The sequence below is a fragment of the Notolabrus celidotus genome, chromosome 10 (assembly GCF_009762535.1).
Source record: "Notolabrus celidotus isolate fNotCel1 chromosome 10, fNotCel1.pri, whole genome shotgun sequence".
Lineage (NCBI taxonomy): Eukaryota > Metazoa > Chordata > Actinopteri > Labriformes > Labridae > Notolabrus > Notolabrus celidotus.
The window spans coordinates 25,855,826-25,872,448 of record NC_048281.1 but is presented as its reverse complement, the minus strand read 5'-3'; the positions used below and the strand labels follow the sequence as shown (position 1 = coordinate 25,872,448).

General features: G+C 38.2%; 1 protein-coding gene and 1 long non-coding RNA gene across 3 annotated transcripts in view; one reads left to right on the top strand and one right to left on the bottom strand.

Moving 5' to 3' along the window:
* il1rapl1a (interleukin 1 receptor accessory protein-like 1a) overlaps positions 1-16,623 on the top strand; it is a 479,938-nt gene that overhangs the window by 254,169 nt on the left and 209,146 nt on the right. The gene's annotated exons all lie outside the window — the stretch shown is intronic.
* LOC117820106 lies at positions 6,503-8,915 on the bottom strand. The gene is made up of 4 exons (XR_004632691.1): positions 8,818-8,915; positions 8,617-8,671; positions 7,276-7,335; positions 6,503-6,991 (listed from the first exon to the last, which is right to left on the bottom strand). It is a non-coding gene; the product is annotated as an uncharacterized LOC117820106 (long non-coding RNA).

The following is a 16,623-nucleotide window of genomic DNA, read 5'->3' as shown; positions in this document are numbered from 1 at the left end:
ATCAAGTCTAACACACTGTTATTTTAAGCACTTAATTTGGACACACAAGTGAATCTATCTTAATCGACAGGTTGCCACAGTTGTAACTTGTCCATTACAAAGTAGCCAAGTCTTAAAGCTAGAAAGGAACAGAGCATTAGCAAACACTTAGCTAAAATTCTAATGGTAGCTTGGTTGGCAAGCTGATTAAGCAAATTAAGTTGAATGGAAAGTTTAGATAGTTAGAGACATATATAAACAAATGTAATTACTGAAAAAAGAAACAGCTAACTTTTTAGTCTTTTATTTTCTGGTTAGCCTCTTGTTAACTACAGCGCAGATCCAACTTGAAGCATGGAGCCAGTACTCACAAAGTTAAGAAAACCTGAAACCTCAAATTATAGATGATAAAATTGTTAATAAAACAAGATGGAGAGTATAATGACCTCATACAACTTTTCTTGTTTTAGATCAGTTAGGATTACCAAAATTATTTGTATTTGCTAAATGTCAGAACAATGACAGAGATAATTTATTAAAGATTTTAGTATTACTTTCTTCAAAGTCAAAAGTTTACATTCACTAAGATTGCAATGCCTTTAAACAAAGATGATGTCATGACTTTGGAAGCTTTTGATAGGTGTATTGACAACAATTGAGTTAATTGAGGGTGGATGTATTTTAAAGGCACGACTCAAACACACTGCTTCCTTGTGAGACATCATGGGAAAATCAAAAGAAATCTGCCAAGATATCAGGAAGAGAATTGTCGACCTCCCCAACTCTGGTTCCTCCTTGGGTACAATTTCCAGTGGCTGAAAGGCCACTCAGCAAGGAAGAAGCCATTATTCAAAAAGCAACATAAAAAGGCTGGATTACAGTTTGCAAATGCACACAGGGACAAAGACCTTCATTTTTGGAGACATGTCCTTTGGTCTGATGAAACGAAAATTGAACTGTTTGGCCATAATGACCATTTTTACATTTGTAGGAAAAAGGGGGAAGCTTGCAAGCCTGAGAACACCATCCCAATTGGGAAGTATTGGGGTGGCAGCATCATGTTGTGGGGGTGTTTTGCTGCAGGGGGGACTGGTGCACTTCACAAAATAGATGGCATCATGAAGAAAGAACATTATGTGGAGATATTGAAGCAACATCTCAAGACATCAGCCAGGAAGTTAAAACTTGGGTGCAAATGGGTCTTCCAAATGGACAATGACCTTAAGCATACTGCCAAATTAGTAACAAAGTGGCTTACAGACAACAAAGTCAATGTTGTGGGGTGGCCATCACAAAGCCCTGATCTCAATCTCATAGAAAATTTGTGGGCAGATCTGAAAAGACGTGTGCGAGCAAGACGGCCTACAACCCTGATTCAGTTACACCAGTTCTGTCAGGAGGAATGGGACAAAATTCCAGCAAACTATTGTGAGAGGCTTGTGGAAGTTTACCCAGCACGTTTGACCAAAGTCATACAGTTTATAAAGGCAATGCAACCAAATACTAGGGAAACATATGTAAACTATTGACTTTGAAGAAAGTAATATTCAAATATTTAATAAATTATCTCTCTCATTATTCTGACATTTAGCAAATAGCAATAATTTTGGTAATCCTAACTGACCTGAAACAAGAAAAGTTTAGTTTAATCTAATGTCAGACAGGGAGAAAAGATTGCGTCTTTTTATACAGTGTATGTAAACTTCTGGTTTCAACTGTATACATAGAATGGGACCTCTTTTTGCAACCAGTGTTGTCTTCCTCTGCTAGCTATTGACAGAATGCAGATTTGAGGTACTTTTGCGCTGGCGACACATTTCAGACTCAGAGGTTTCCTGCACTTCATCATACCTTCTATCATACTTAGTTGTTAAATCTTATTTATCTGTAATAGAATAGTAGTTGCTTTTAATTTGTTAATTCTCTAAACTAATCATTGCAGCCCTAAACTGGTTCAGTTGTGTATCTCTTGATGTTTAGAGCCTCTGTGGGTTCAGCTAGGGTTGCATGTAGACTTATTAATTCAAATGTCTGTTTTTGTGAGAACCACAATCTGTTTGGGTTTAAAATATTCATAAAAAGAGCAATCAGATTTATGTTAGCGTGTGTGTATATGTGTGTGTGTGGCTTTCAGTTTAAGTCTCAGTTGTTCCTTTAGCATGCTAATGATAGATTAGCCTCAGAGGCTTCCTCAAGCCTCACTGATTTTCCTCTGGGAATCTCAGCCAATCACGGATGGCATTTCTTCCTTTCAACCCCCCCTTTGCACACATCTCAACGACTCTGACCTCCAGACCCTCTCTTCAAACCGGGAATAAAGCCCTAACAATAACAGGAAAGGACTTCAGTTCCTTTCTTCCTCCTTCAGTTTCTTTTCATTAAAATTTTCTAAGGAGTTTTCAATTTAAAAACCTTTTTTTGGTCCCTCTCTCTCTCTCACCGTTTTTGGTGTTGTGTGTTGGGTGAACTCGTCACCTGTGAGCTCATGGCCGTCTCAGCAGTCCAGAGTGTTCGGAGCTGCAGTGGGAGGAAATTGTTCAAAAGAAAAAGACAGGGAGGCTCAGTGAGCGCATCAGAAACAGCTCATTTCCTCAAAGAATGTTCGTTAAAGCCAGCTGCTACATAACACTGTCTCCTTGTAACATATGCTATAGTGGTGTAATGAAGAGCTGTTATTGTAATGGTGAATGTAGAGGAGCATATTACGCACTCAGTGAGATTCCCATTCAGTCCTTTGAAAATACAGACATTTTATAGAGTCTTGCAGAAGCCTTTGAGTGACAAATTACCAAATGTTGTGCCAGGAATAAATAAAATGTGACAGCAATGTTTACGATTTCTGCAAATAAGCCATCCGCTTATCTAAATCAGGAGTGACATTGTTTCTTTTTGGATTCTGACGTGAGATTTTGTAATTCCACCCTGCTATGGGAGTATATTATAATGAAAAACTACTGTAACTCAAGGGCTTTCACTGTAATAGACACATCAGCTAGTCTAATGGAAGATAAACAGCATGAACACACAGACAGGAGGCAACCCATTGTGTGCACAAGAGCTGAGTACACAGGCGGCGCATCCACTCTCCAAACTCTGCTCTGTTTGACAATGGGGGTCAAAGGTCACCCTCTTTACACATGGCAAGATTGAGATGAGAGTTTTTTTTGTGTGTTTGTGCGACTGCTGCCGTCTGTATCTCTTCTCCCGGGCCCCTTTTTTTTTTTATACTTTCCTTTTTTCAGAACCAGAGAACGCCAGCTCCTCTGTTTCCTATTTGTGTAACTTCTGATGGCTGATAATCCAGTTTCAATTTGATTTTGCTCATCCCTGTTTTAGGTTTGATTTTGCCCCAAAACACACCAATCAAATTAGCAAAGCAATTTAGCCTCAATCGTAGCTCACTTTGATTCTGATCTTGATGTACTACACTCATCTATTAACAGGACATTTGCCTGATGTTGCCATCCATCATATAGCTGAGGCACTCACAACCCAGTATACACACACACACACACACACACACACACACACACCAGCGCACACAAAGATTTGTTAGTGTCACAGGAGACGCTTTTATCAACCATATCTCAACCTCACCATTGTCGTGTAGGAGAAAGACAGAGTGCGTGGGAAAGTGGAGTGTAATGTTGTAGGTGAGCTGGTGAAGGGCACTCCCTCTCAACAGGGTGAACATCCCTCTCCCAAAAGCACCCTCCTGTCTCTGATCATGCATTCAGTCCACTTCTCTGTCCCTCTCCATCCCCTCTCATACGTTCCATTCATCAATAATTGAACCCACAGGTTTCAGCCAAATTAGCTTAATTATTTTGAAGTAGCTGAATGCCTGCTTTTTTGCTAATGGGACAGCACTTACAGGCAGATGTTTTATTGAAAAGGAGTAGGTTTTAATTCACTTTAAATTTTTGATAAGTGGTGTTTTACTTAGATTATTGTACTCCTCTAATGGTTGGGAGAGCTGTTGGAACAACTTTATAACAAACACCAAATGCTCTGGAGCTTAAGTGTGTTCCCTGCTTCCAATAGAACGGGACATTTCCATTTCAGAAAGATTGTAAGAGACAGTAATGACCATAATTGCCTGCCGAGGTTCATTCACATACACAGCTCAATATGCTTCTCATTGTATACGCTTCCCTCTTGTGAATCCTGGCCTTGCTTGGCTTTGTCTGTCTCTTGTGCAAGCTGCTTGTGCTAACAGTCACCTAAGGGTACAGTTATAACTTCTAACTGTATCCTATGATGATACACAGTCACCCTACAGTATGTTCCCCCATCATGTCACATTGTGTCTTCTGCTCTTTCAGTGCAGCGCATGTACAGGGTTCTCCTGTTTAGGTCTGTGCGGTCAAGTTAGTAACAATACATACTTGATGTCCTGGCAGACTTTCAGAATAATGAGGTGAAGATTAAATTAATAAGAAAAATTGGTTCAAATTCCAAATTAAAGGGTTATCATGATACCAGAATTTTAAAACATTAATACTATATTAGTCAAAATTAAATGGTATTAAATGGGCAACGAAAAGAGAACTCCTGGGCCCCCAACACTAAGTCATTTCTTTGCTTCTGATTTTAAATGTAGTGCTGGTATGGATAAAGTCAGTGAATATGAATCAGCATACCACACAATGAAAGAAATAATCAGTAGGATTTTCTTTAAAGAATGTATGCCTTTTAACCACTATTCGTAATCCATTTGGAAGTGTGTAGCCTATTAGCACAGATTCTGCTCTCTGTATGTAGCTATCGTATGCAACTGTCATACATAACTTACGTATAAAATCTACATGTGTAACTAACTTACATGTCTTAAATACTTAACTAAAACTAGTAACTAACGTACATAACTAATGTACATGACTAATGTATGAAAATAGTGTACATAACTGACGTAGGTAACTAACATAAATAAGAAACACAAGTAACGGGCGTACAAAAATAAAAAAAATACATATAACTAACTTTTTTAACCAATAACTAACCGACGTAACTAACACACATAACTAAAGTATGTAATCAATGTATGTAACTAACATGCATAACCAACATATGTAACTACTGTATGTAACAAACCTACATAATTAAAGTATGTAACTAACATGTGTCACGATAATATGTAACTTACATTCATAACATACATATTTAACTGATTTACATAACTAACATACATAACTAATGCAAGTAAATAATGTACGTAACTAATGTACACATCAAATGTACGTAACTAATTAATGTAACTAATGTACGTAACTAATGTATGTAACTAATGAACATAACTAATGTGTGTAACTAACGTACATAACTAATGTGCGTAACTAATGTGTGTAACTAACGTACGTAACTAATGTATGTAAATAACGTACATAACTAATGTACGTAAATAACGTACATAACTAATGTATGTAAATAACGTACATAAATAATTTATGTAAATAACATACATACCTAATGTATGTAAATAACGTACATAACTAATGTATGTAAATAGCGTACGTAACTAATGTACGTAAATAACGTACATAAATAATGTATGTAAATAACATACATAAATAATGTATGTAAATAACGTACATAACTAATGTATGTAAATAACGTACATAACTAATGTATGTAAATAGCGTACGTAACTAATGTGTGTAACTAACGTACATAACTAATGTACGTAACTAATGTATGTAAGTAATGTATGTAAGTAATGTATGCAACTAACGTACATAACTAATGTACGTAACTAATGTACGTAACTAATGTACGTAACTAATGTATGTAACTAATGTACATAACTAATGTATGCAACTAACGTACATAACTAATGTGCGTAACTAATGTATGCAACTAACGTACATAACTAATGTGCGTAACTAATGTATGCAACTAACGTACATAACTAATGTACGTAACTAATGTACGTAACTAATGTATGTAACTAATGTATGCAACTAACGTACATAACTAATGTATGTAACTAATGTACGTAACTAATGTATGTAAGTAATGTATGCAACTAACGTACATAGCTAATGTTTGTAAATAATGTACGTAACTAATGTACGCAAATAATGTATGTAACTAATGTATGTAACTAACGTACGTAACCAACATTTGTATCAAACATCTGTAACTAATGTAGGTAACTAACATAAGTAGCACAAGTAACTGCCGAACGAAATGAATACATGTAACCAATAACTAACTGATGTTACTAGCATCAGTAACTAACTTACACAACCAAAGTATGTAATTAATGTTTGTAACTAATGTATGTATCCAACGTTTTTAACCAATATATGTAACTATTGTATGTAACTACATTAGGGTTGCCAAATTTGACACCTTTTAGCCATAATCTGACAATTCCACTTTGTTTACAGTTGAAGTTAGAGTTGGAGTGAAAGTTGAGGGTCATCTTAGAGCAGATTCTTAGCTGCACTTGCATCCAGGGATCTGTTCATAGAAAGTAATAATAGCTCCATTGTAGTTAGATGATTGCTGATGGGTTCCAGGATTGCATACGCCTCTTATGCTCCCCACACTGACAGTTTTCCTTCACAGAGCCAATGCTGACAGGATTGTGGTTCTTTCTACAAGCCAAAATCAGAACATTTATTCCAATACCAAAGTCCACTCCCACAGGTTTTTCATTTGTATGCAGATTCTGTCAGCAGAGATTATAAATCACCAAACTTAAAAAACTACAATGAAACAACTAGCTGGTGTGACCACATCTCAACGCCTTTTTGCCCTCCCTGTAATGTCCACTGTAGCTTCCAGTCCTCCTACTACCAGCATGCCTGCTCAGTATCTGGGATCCCCGGTGAATCACTGGCATGACTGAGCAAAGGCGCAGCTGTTACAGAGCCGGGCAGAGCGGGTATGGGCACCAGTCCAGGCTTGCCGGCAGCTGGATTAGCGGTGCAGCCATTAGCATCTGAACTCCAGTAATGTGACAATATGACAGGGATTATGCCATCTGAGGGTGAGTGGTAGGAGCCTATAGGGAGAAAGGGGCAAGCTGGGGAATGCGGTAATATGTAAAACTGGGAAGCAAGACAGTCAGGTGGGATGGTATGTGTACTGTGGGATTATGGGATGCTGAGTAGAGAAAAGGGGTGCTAAAAGAGTGAACAGCCTAAATTTGCAGAGTATGCAGAAAAATGAGAGATTGGGTGGGAGACAGGATTATGCATAACGGAGGAGAATCCTGAATTAATGGAAGAAAACAATTGAATTTGTGAACATGTAAGAAGAAAGGGTATTGTTGGGTAATGTACTCACAAGCTTCTGCAGATTTGCATTTTGAATACCTGCTTGGCAAAAGATCCATCCTTTATATTTCTGCAAAGACAGGCATAAAAAACAGAGAGGACTTTAACCATGCAGTCACTGGTCAAGCTGATATCTCAATATTAGGATAAATTATATTTGATTACTGAGAATATACTAAAAAGAGTGCAATAATACAAACAGTATTATTATACAGTACAAAACCTACTGCTACTGGTACTTATGTTAATTCATTGTGAACTAACCTCAACCCTAACATTGAATTCAGGAGCCATCTGGCAACAAAGCAAAATAAAAAACTAAGGAAACCTTTTTGTTTCAAATGTATTTACTACTTTTGTCTATATTTTTACAATAACAATATGTAATGTAAAATATGCTGTTTTAGATTATTATATATACTATATACTTTTAAAAAACACTTAACACAGCTTACAACTGCCCATTAGTGTCTCACAACCCCTCAAGGGGTCCCTACCCCCACAATGGGAATCATTAAATAACAGTAGCATAGTGACAAATAATCAAATTCATTTAAAAAAATATATTATCAATTAATCTTTTGGTTAGTAAAACTTAATAAAACAGGAAATATGTCAGTTGCGTTTAATTCACTGTATAAACTTTTGTACAAACAACAGCCCTCTATAGATGTTCTCTTTGTTATTATGTTTATATGGAACATTAAACAGCTTCTATTTTAGAAGCTTGGACCAAAGAAGTATTAGCATTTAGCAGTGTTTTGTCAACTTCCATAGAATTCACTTCCTTATATTATTATTATTTTTTGTTTTTTTACATGTTACTGCTGTGAGACTGAAACCTCAAATTTCCAAAACTACAGGAAATGCAAAAAAAAAAAAACACCCCTGTTTTTTTAAATAACAGAACACTGAATGGAATTCCATCACAAGGTTTTTTATTTTGTGTTTTTCATTTGCTGAAATGTTGTCAGTTGTCCACTGATAAGCACTTGGGGTGACAAAACACAAATTTTCAAAAAATAAATACATAATGAGGTATTGAGATACAAGGTTTCTCGATTTGAAGCTGCTGTGAATTTTACTTTTTTGGTTATAAAAACAGACTAAAATAAATACTGATGCCTCTTAATAATAAAAGCAAAGGACACCATTAGGGTCAAGATTGACTATTTCCAATGACTAGTTATTTTTAATGTTGAAAAAAACAGCACTTTTTTAACATTTTCCAAAAAATCTGGATTTATGCTTAATTTGCTGTTAAACGAAATATTTTCAAGGAACATAACTGGGGAACTCTCTTTGTGAGTCTAAGAAACAGTTTTTTGGACAAATAAAAAGATGTACTCACAACTTTCATCACATCTGTCCTTGGAGTTGTTTTGGGAGGAACCAAGAAGCGTGGGCTGAAATGGTTTAGGAAATACTGCAAAGTTTGATTGTGTAATTGCAGTGTTCAAGGTTCAGCTGCGTTTCCTTCACCCACAACAGATTTACAAAGTGGAATATGGTTAAAGAAATGGCGAACAATTCATTTTTGACCTTTACTTACCCACAGTGGCCTTCTGCTGCTCTCCCTGTTGTAACTGTTCCATGCTGCTTTTAAAGACAGTTGGAAACAGAGAGCTTTCATGGTGTTAATGAGATCTGAAGGATATGGATATTAGAAGAAATCCAAACTGGCAACCCTGTTGTAAGATGTAATGTGCCTGAGTATGATTCCTAGAAGAGGACATTTAATTCTTTGTCTTGGAGAGTTGGTTTGTAAAAGGGAGACCCCTCTCTCCCTCAAGCATGTCATACAAGATATGCAGCCTAAGTGTCTTTATCAGAAAACAAATGAAAGTTAGCGCAGATGGAGACACAAAACAGAAACAAAGATCACTTCATAAAAAATGGCTTTAACGTGTACAATTATGTAAAACACATAAATAAATTGGGACACATATAAAATCACAATCAAAGTTGTATATCAAAGGGATGTTTAAAAGAAACAAACTTATAAATGAGTCAAAATGTTCTTAATCACCAAATAACCCAGTGAGGTAGAAGAGCACCAAGGGATCTATTTATGATTCAGTGAAGCAATTTTCTTTCCAAGGAAATGGTTATGCAAACGCTAATCTTAAACAAGTTTCAGGTTGGCCGTTTAATACAGGCAGCTAAGATATCAAAAGCTGCTCTGCTACACTTTTTAGTTTTGGTCCTGGGGTGACTTTAAGGTCAAGTTATTAGTGCATATTAGACATGTGCTGAAGGTGTGCTGGAAGGGAGCTACACAGATATTAAGTATGCACAGGGTGAGAGTCAGAGGTATTACAAATCATAGCAGAAAAGAAACGGGAGGCAAAAATGCAGTGTAGTACATATAAAGCAGTGTAGGGCAAATTTCAACTACATTAAAGCAATTTGTTGTGCTTACTTTGAAGCACTGTTCTGATTAAATGTCTTAAGCTTTGTGTAGCTTTAAAGATCCACCGAGGGACTTTGTGTTTTTTGCCAATTTTGATGCTCCATGTAGACAGAATGAATATTTCCAATCATAACTAAACAAAACAAAAAAACTCACTTTAAATCCTTGCTGTGCGAATGTGGGAAAAAACTCACCTCATCTGACATCTACCCCCAATAGTGGTTCTTTCAGCATTAATAATAGTTATGAAGAATAATCAGTCTTGTCCCTGATAGTCTCATTTGCTGTTGCAATTCATAAAAAGTCAGTCAGTTTTGATTTCAGTCTGTTTCATAAGCAGTGAAAAACTCAACAGAGGAGCTTTAATCTTTATATTTTATATTTTGACACAACGAAAAAGTTTTACAGTCCTTCAATGTCCATTGGAGGCTCACTTAAATTATTTTAAAATTCAACTCTGCATCATAAGTAAATGGTTTTCTCTCTTTTGCAAAACAGCAACAAAAACAAATTTATTTATGTCTATACGGGGGGTAATTTAGAACAAATCTTACCTGTTTATTTTGTGGCTTGAAGTCATGCAAGCTGTAAGCAGTCAACCAATAATAGAAGTAATCGGCAACCTCTGGTGTTGAAAAGTGAAGCCAGTGCAGGAGACCAAAAAACTGCAGTTCCTTGAGTGTCCACTTGAGGCTGACTCCAAAATCCCAGGAATACCTGTTAACACCAAGCGGCAACCTCCGGTCTAAAAATATGAGTCAATGCGGAAGTGTTAAAAGCTGCAGTTCTTCGAGGATCCACTTGAGGCTGGCTCCGGATGTACCGGAAGTCACATACACATGAATGGGAAAAAGACGATCTTTACAGCAGAAATAAACATGTTTACAGCCTGGTACAAAAGACGAGTGTAGTCTGGATAGCTCATTTCTCGATGTCCTCTCACTGTGAGGGGGTGAATTTTTTTCTGACACGGCAATTTCAAAGATATTGAGATTACTAGTCTTCCAATGAGAGGCACAGCTACCTGGGAACACTGCAGCTGTTGACTAGGAGGCTCAAAGCCCGCCTCTTTACGTCACACTGGCTCGACAGAAGCAATATGGCTGCCGCTGCCGATTGGCTTCAAAACAGCGTTCAGAAACAGATGGGTGACGTCCATATTTTATACAGTCTATGGTTAACACCAATGTTAAAAGGTCCTTTTTAAAGCAAAATTTAACATATTTCCAACCTGGTAAAAAACAGCCTTTGTCTGAATAGCTCATTTCTATTTGCACACACTATAGGGGGCTTCAATCATTCTATAACTCATCTGTTTTGAAGCTATCAAGACTGAGAGTTGTGCATTCATTAACATGATAAGGGGCATGGCTGAGTTGATTGACAGGTGATAAAGCGGTTTGCCAGGAGGCTAAAGGAACAGTACAACCCCACCTCTTTGTCTATTTCTTGGTTCTTCAAAAGCTATATTGAGTCACCATGTCTAATGAGGCCTCTACACATCCCTTCAGAAACCAATGGTTCAGAGCTTCCAAAAAATGAGTGATATCATATTGGAAACATAGATGTTTTATAGGGTCTATATGAGAGAAAAACAAGAGTAATTTGAAATATGGGAGAGAAAATTAAGGGATAATGGTAATATTATGTTGAAGTAGTCTATTTCCTTCAGGAAAAGACGTACTTGATAGATATAAGGAATGAAGGATTTGGAGAGGCAGTTATACTCTGCCTCCACTGATCTTACGCTTCCTCTGCCTCTTCAACATCATCTCCTCTGAAGGGAACCGATCACCACTGACCTCCCAGGCAGAACTGGCCTCTAGTTGCCGTGGTAACCGAATGTGCTGTTGGCCTCCTTGTCCTCGGTTAAGTGGTTCAGATGGACCTTGGACTTGAAATGGCCCACAAAGGTGCTGCACTTTGGCTGGTGTGTGATCAGGAAACGAGAATAGAATTCCGCTCAGGATTTCTAAAAACACAAGAGGAATGACAAGAGGAGGGAAACAGGAACGCAACTTTACACAGATCTTTCAGTCCGGGGAATCAGTTGTGCTTCCTAAACTTGTGTTTTTAGGATGATACAAAAAGAATGAAACAATTATTTTAATTGAACATATCTGTAACCAAGCACATTAAAATCTTCTAAAGATTGTCTTTATCTGTGCCTGCTGTCACCTCTTCATTTTCCTCAGTGGATGTTTTGGAGAATTAATTTACTCTGTTTTTTAGCAAGAAAACAAACATCAAGACAATGTAAGATGTAAGAAAGACATGAGAAAGAAAACTGCCGTCAGTCACTTTAAGTGATAACAAATAATGCTGTTTACCAGCCATTGGCAGCCCATTGTTTGTTCTAGCCTCAGCGTATCTTCAGGCAGACATTGGTCCTTTGTCCCTCACTGCTAATCCTCAAATATTCCAAACTCTCCCCCTGCACTTGATCAGATAGAACAATGACCTGCAAACCTCAGTCTATATTGAAATTATAATATTTGAAATCACTGTGCCGATTGATGTTCAGCCAAAGTGACGTAAAACCTCTTTTTGTACCCTAAGCTCCTTTCAGACACGTAAATCAGATGGCAATTTAATATCTCCATCTCATGTCTGAATGAGCATCCTGGTCATGGCGACAACAGCATCTTACCTAGTTACATTTCAGCAACACTCTCAATAAGTCTGAATTGAATGCCATTAGACTAAGAGAATAATCCACAGATTTAGCATCACTCTTCTATACATTCTGTGCTGGCTTAATGCAAGTGTTGGTTCTCTACACAAACAGAAAACCAAGCCCTGTGGAGGGTTTAAAAATAACATTAGAAAGTGTTCTTCTTGAGGTTGTTGGTTTGAAGACTCTGGTTTCAGCATTTTTGTTACTTCTTCCTCTACATAACTTTAAGAAAAGACACTTGTAAAAACAGCCTTTTGTTGTATTTTCAATGGTAGAGATTCTCAATGTGTGACATATTTGACTGTAAGAAGAAATTTGGATTTTTTGTGTGAAAACATGATTTACACAAGTACTGGACACAACAAGGAGAGAAAAAAGGAAATGCGTTTGTGTCCATAGGGGGCCCCGAAATTGACTCAAACAGAAGTTCCTGGCGGGAGTTTTGCAGATTCACTTTTTATAAAATTGTGTGAGTCTGATGTGTTTTTTGATTTCCAAGATAATAAAACCCAAGTACCTCCTGAGTTCTTTGAATTTGCTGCCAGGGTAGTGGCATCATCGTATGATAAACACTGTATTTCAGAGCTATCAGCATAACATGTTAAATGTGATGCGATTAAGGTCTCAATTTATTCATCTTTTTTTTTTTTTATTCTGTGCCTTTTTTGTCCCTTTTTGCACACAATAGTTAATTTGCTGCCCTTGCTTCTGCTGTGATGGACAAAAAACTACACAGTGCTTTTGAATGAGACATTTAACTTTAAATAACTCAGTGGACAAGATCAGGTGACAAATCAAAAGTATTATGAACTTTATGTCAAATGGACTTTAAACATCTTCAAAGTATTTGAGTTTGTGCACCGCCTACATGTTAAGCAATCAAAATGGAAATCTTGTGCATGCCCCCCTGCAGATTACATAATGTGTGTGTTACCCTGTAAAAAGATAAAAGGGATAGCGTTGGCCTTGCAGTCTTAGCACTCGCCCCAGAGGCAATAGTCCTTGTCGCAGTGGTCACAGGTTTGACTCCTAACCTCTACCGCTTGCTGCATGTCTTTCCCACTCTCTACTCCCCACATTTCCTATCTCTCTCCAGCTTTCCTATCCAGTAAAGGCAAAATTGCCCAAAAACACAACTTAAAAATGTTAAAATAACAGTTATAATTATAATAACATTATTATAATACATTATAAATAACACTGTATTTCACAGAATAAGTTATATAAAGCTGGCTCCTTCCTCTCATGACATGGTTTCAGACTGCATTGGTGTATCAGTGAAGCATTATGAATATTAAATTTAAAAGTCATGATCAAAAAGTAAGTAATTGTGTTCATTTGAAACCCTGATAAAGACACTGGTAATATATGTTGTTAATTTAAACATAAAAGGTATTTTAAAACTGCAATGTTATTACCTTTCAATCAAAGATGCAATTAATCAGGATTAACGATTACAATTATGTGATATTCAGGATTAAAGAAGGTATCATTTGACCTTACAGCCCTACTGTAGTTGTTGTAGGTTTCTCTTTTTATTGCTCTAATCTAAACTAAGAAGCATAATTACCAGAAACATGAAAAATTGGTGAAAAAATGATGAGATTTCCAAAAGCAATAGGTTGAGTGTCCTTCATGCTCACAGTTGCCATCAATTAAGCTCCAACTGTGAAAGTGTTTTAAAATTCATCAATGCTGAAGCCTTTGGGAGTCTTGAGATCACTCCTCTTTCTTGCAGTAATAACTTTCACCACACTTCTGTTTCCAGCAATCACTCTGCTTCTCTCTTTGTTGGTTTCCTTTTTATTCTCCATTTCAGCCATATGGAGCATTTACATAATGCACACCTATGTGAAGTAATAAATTGTCATTATAGTGTAGAGGTGCCAGCAGTGTTGCACACTCCATGTCTGAAGACAGCTTCAGATGATTGGGATGAGAAAGAAAGTCCTGTGCCACAGATATCTGTGTCAGGCCAAGCCAAAGCCCAAGATAACCACCTGCCCAATCATTCATCCATCTCCTCGCTGACTTGGCCCCCGAGCGAACCTAGTAGGCGCTTGCAGCCGTTGGCTTGCTTCCCTGGTTCCCTTCAGGCTGAAGTGCTTGTCACAGGCAGAGCTGCATTTAGATACAATGCTCCATTACATCAATAATAGATAGGGGGATGAAGGAGGAAGGCCAAATAGGATGGGACAGCTCACTCAACAGGGGAAGACGAGCCGCAATGATGGGTGTGTGTGTGTGAGTATGTTTGTGTGTGCTCATGTACAGTATGCAAGTGTGTTATACGCAGGGTCGTGCATGTTACATGACCTGGAAGCGCACGTGAGAGGTGGGATGACAAACCGGAGAGCGGCTGTGGGATTCTGATGGATATTGACTTAGTGGGTTTCTGCTACGATGGCACCATTTAGGATCAGACTGACCCAGTTTCCACTGAGCCCATACATTTTAGATAATCCCTGAGGAAACAAGGCTCGCTCAGTCTGCCTCCCCTGCTTGGTTTTACATTTTAGCATACAGCAGGTAGAGGTAGGGACACAAAATGAAGCACTTAGACGTACATGCTGAATCATGCACGGTTGTGTTAAAGAGGGGATATTCATTCCCCTCCCTCTGCTAAACCACCTTCCTTTACTCTTTCCTACTCCTCCTCCTTCTTTTCTTCGCCCCTCGCCCTCCCTTTTCCTTTTTGCACCAGTTGAAGTGGGTATGTGGCTTTATGCAGCAGCCATTTAAATCATTACCTTTCCCACATTGATCCAGCCAGAAGGTAATTGGCTCAATCAAGAGAATTAAAAGCCTGGGTAAGATGGAATAATTCAGCACAAAGATCAAAAGAGGATGGGAAGACGAGAGGAAGAGGAAGGGGGGAGGGGAATGAGAGGAATGCTGATAAAATGAGATGGATGAGAAAGTGAACATTGAAAGTAAAAGGGAGTGAAAAAAAGGAATTAGAGTAAGAACATTAGCATATGAATGTGAAGGAAGTGAGAGTGAAAGACAAAAAGAGGGCAGGAATCTAACATTAGAATAGATAAAGTGATAGAGAGGTAGTGCTCTGATTGAATAGAGAGAGAAAAAGACTGAGGTAAATACTGAAGCGAAGATGAATGGGAAGATAGCAGTTTTCTAGGCTTCACATATTTTATGTCAGGACACATTTTCATCTGCGGTAATCACAAAACATCCCTTGACTGCGTTAAACTTGCTAGCTGTCTCTCTCTGATTTAGTTCTGAAATTCAGTCAGACTCTCAGTTTACCCAAGAGCCACTGAACTCCTCCGGTAATGACATATCGAACCATATTTCTGCCATTTCTGTCTTCCTCTCAGCACTCTTACTTACTATCATGTGTCTGAATTCGGGGCCAACGGTGCTGTATTTTCCTGCAAATGGCTGCGAGCTGTACTCTTAAGCTATCAAGCCATGCCTTGATTGATCCTTCAATTAGAAAACAGACTGTGGTGATAAGAGCTGCAGAGGCTTCAGGAGGTGAACATTTTCTCTGGTCTGCGGATGAACCTGGTGCTGGCTTCCTTTGAGAAAGACTTAAGAGCTTTTTTAGTTTTCAATCTCATCCCTTATTCTTATCAGTTTCATTTCATGTTAGAGATATGTTGGTTAAGAGGGGCAAGCAGCATAAGAGATTCCCAGATCTTGCTGGTTTTAAAGGGATCCACAGCAGCATTTCATGAAGGTCCTTGATAGGGATGCACGATTCCACTTTTAAGGTGCCGCTACCGATGTTGATACCTGGGCTTTGGTATCTGCCGATACCGATACTAGCCGAGGAAAGGACCAGGCAAACCTACAGATTCATACCTCGGCTGCAGCATCCTTTTTCTTGTCCAATGGAAGCAACCCAGCCCTGCTGAATTTAACTTTGCCGACCTCGTGCCAGAAATCCTGCAGGCGGTGAACGAGTCATGCTACCAGGGAGACGTCTTGGTGCCGAAGTTTTTGGTGGAAATCGCAGACACAGCTCCCCAAATACCTGAGACCCGATTGGAAGGGAACACTGCAGCTGTGTCTCAAGCTCTATGCAGACCATAGCCTGTATAATAAATGGACGTATTATCCGTGACGTCATCAATCTATTCCTGAAGTGTTGTTTTGAAGCCAGCTACAGGGTGCCCGCCTGTCAAACAAGTCAGCCATGCCCTTATTTGGGCAAAACTCTTAAGTTTAATATATAAAAAAAACGCTGAACCACAAAGGAGTTGTTGTTCCTCCGTGCTGCTGCAGCGAGCAGGAAGCTACGT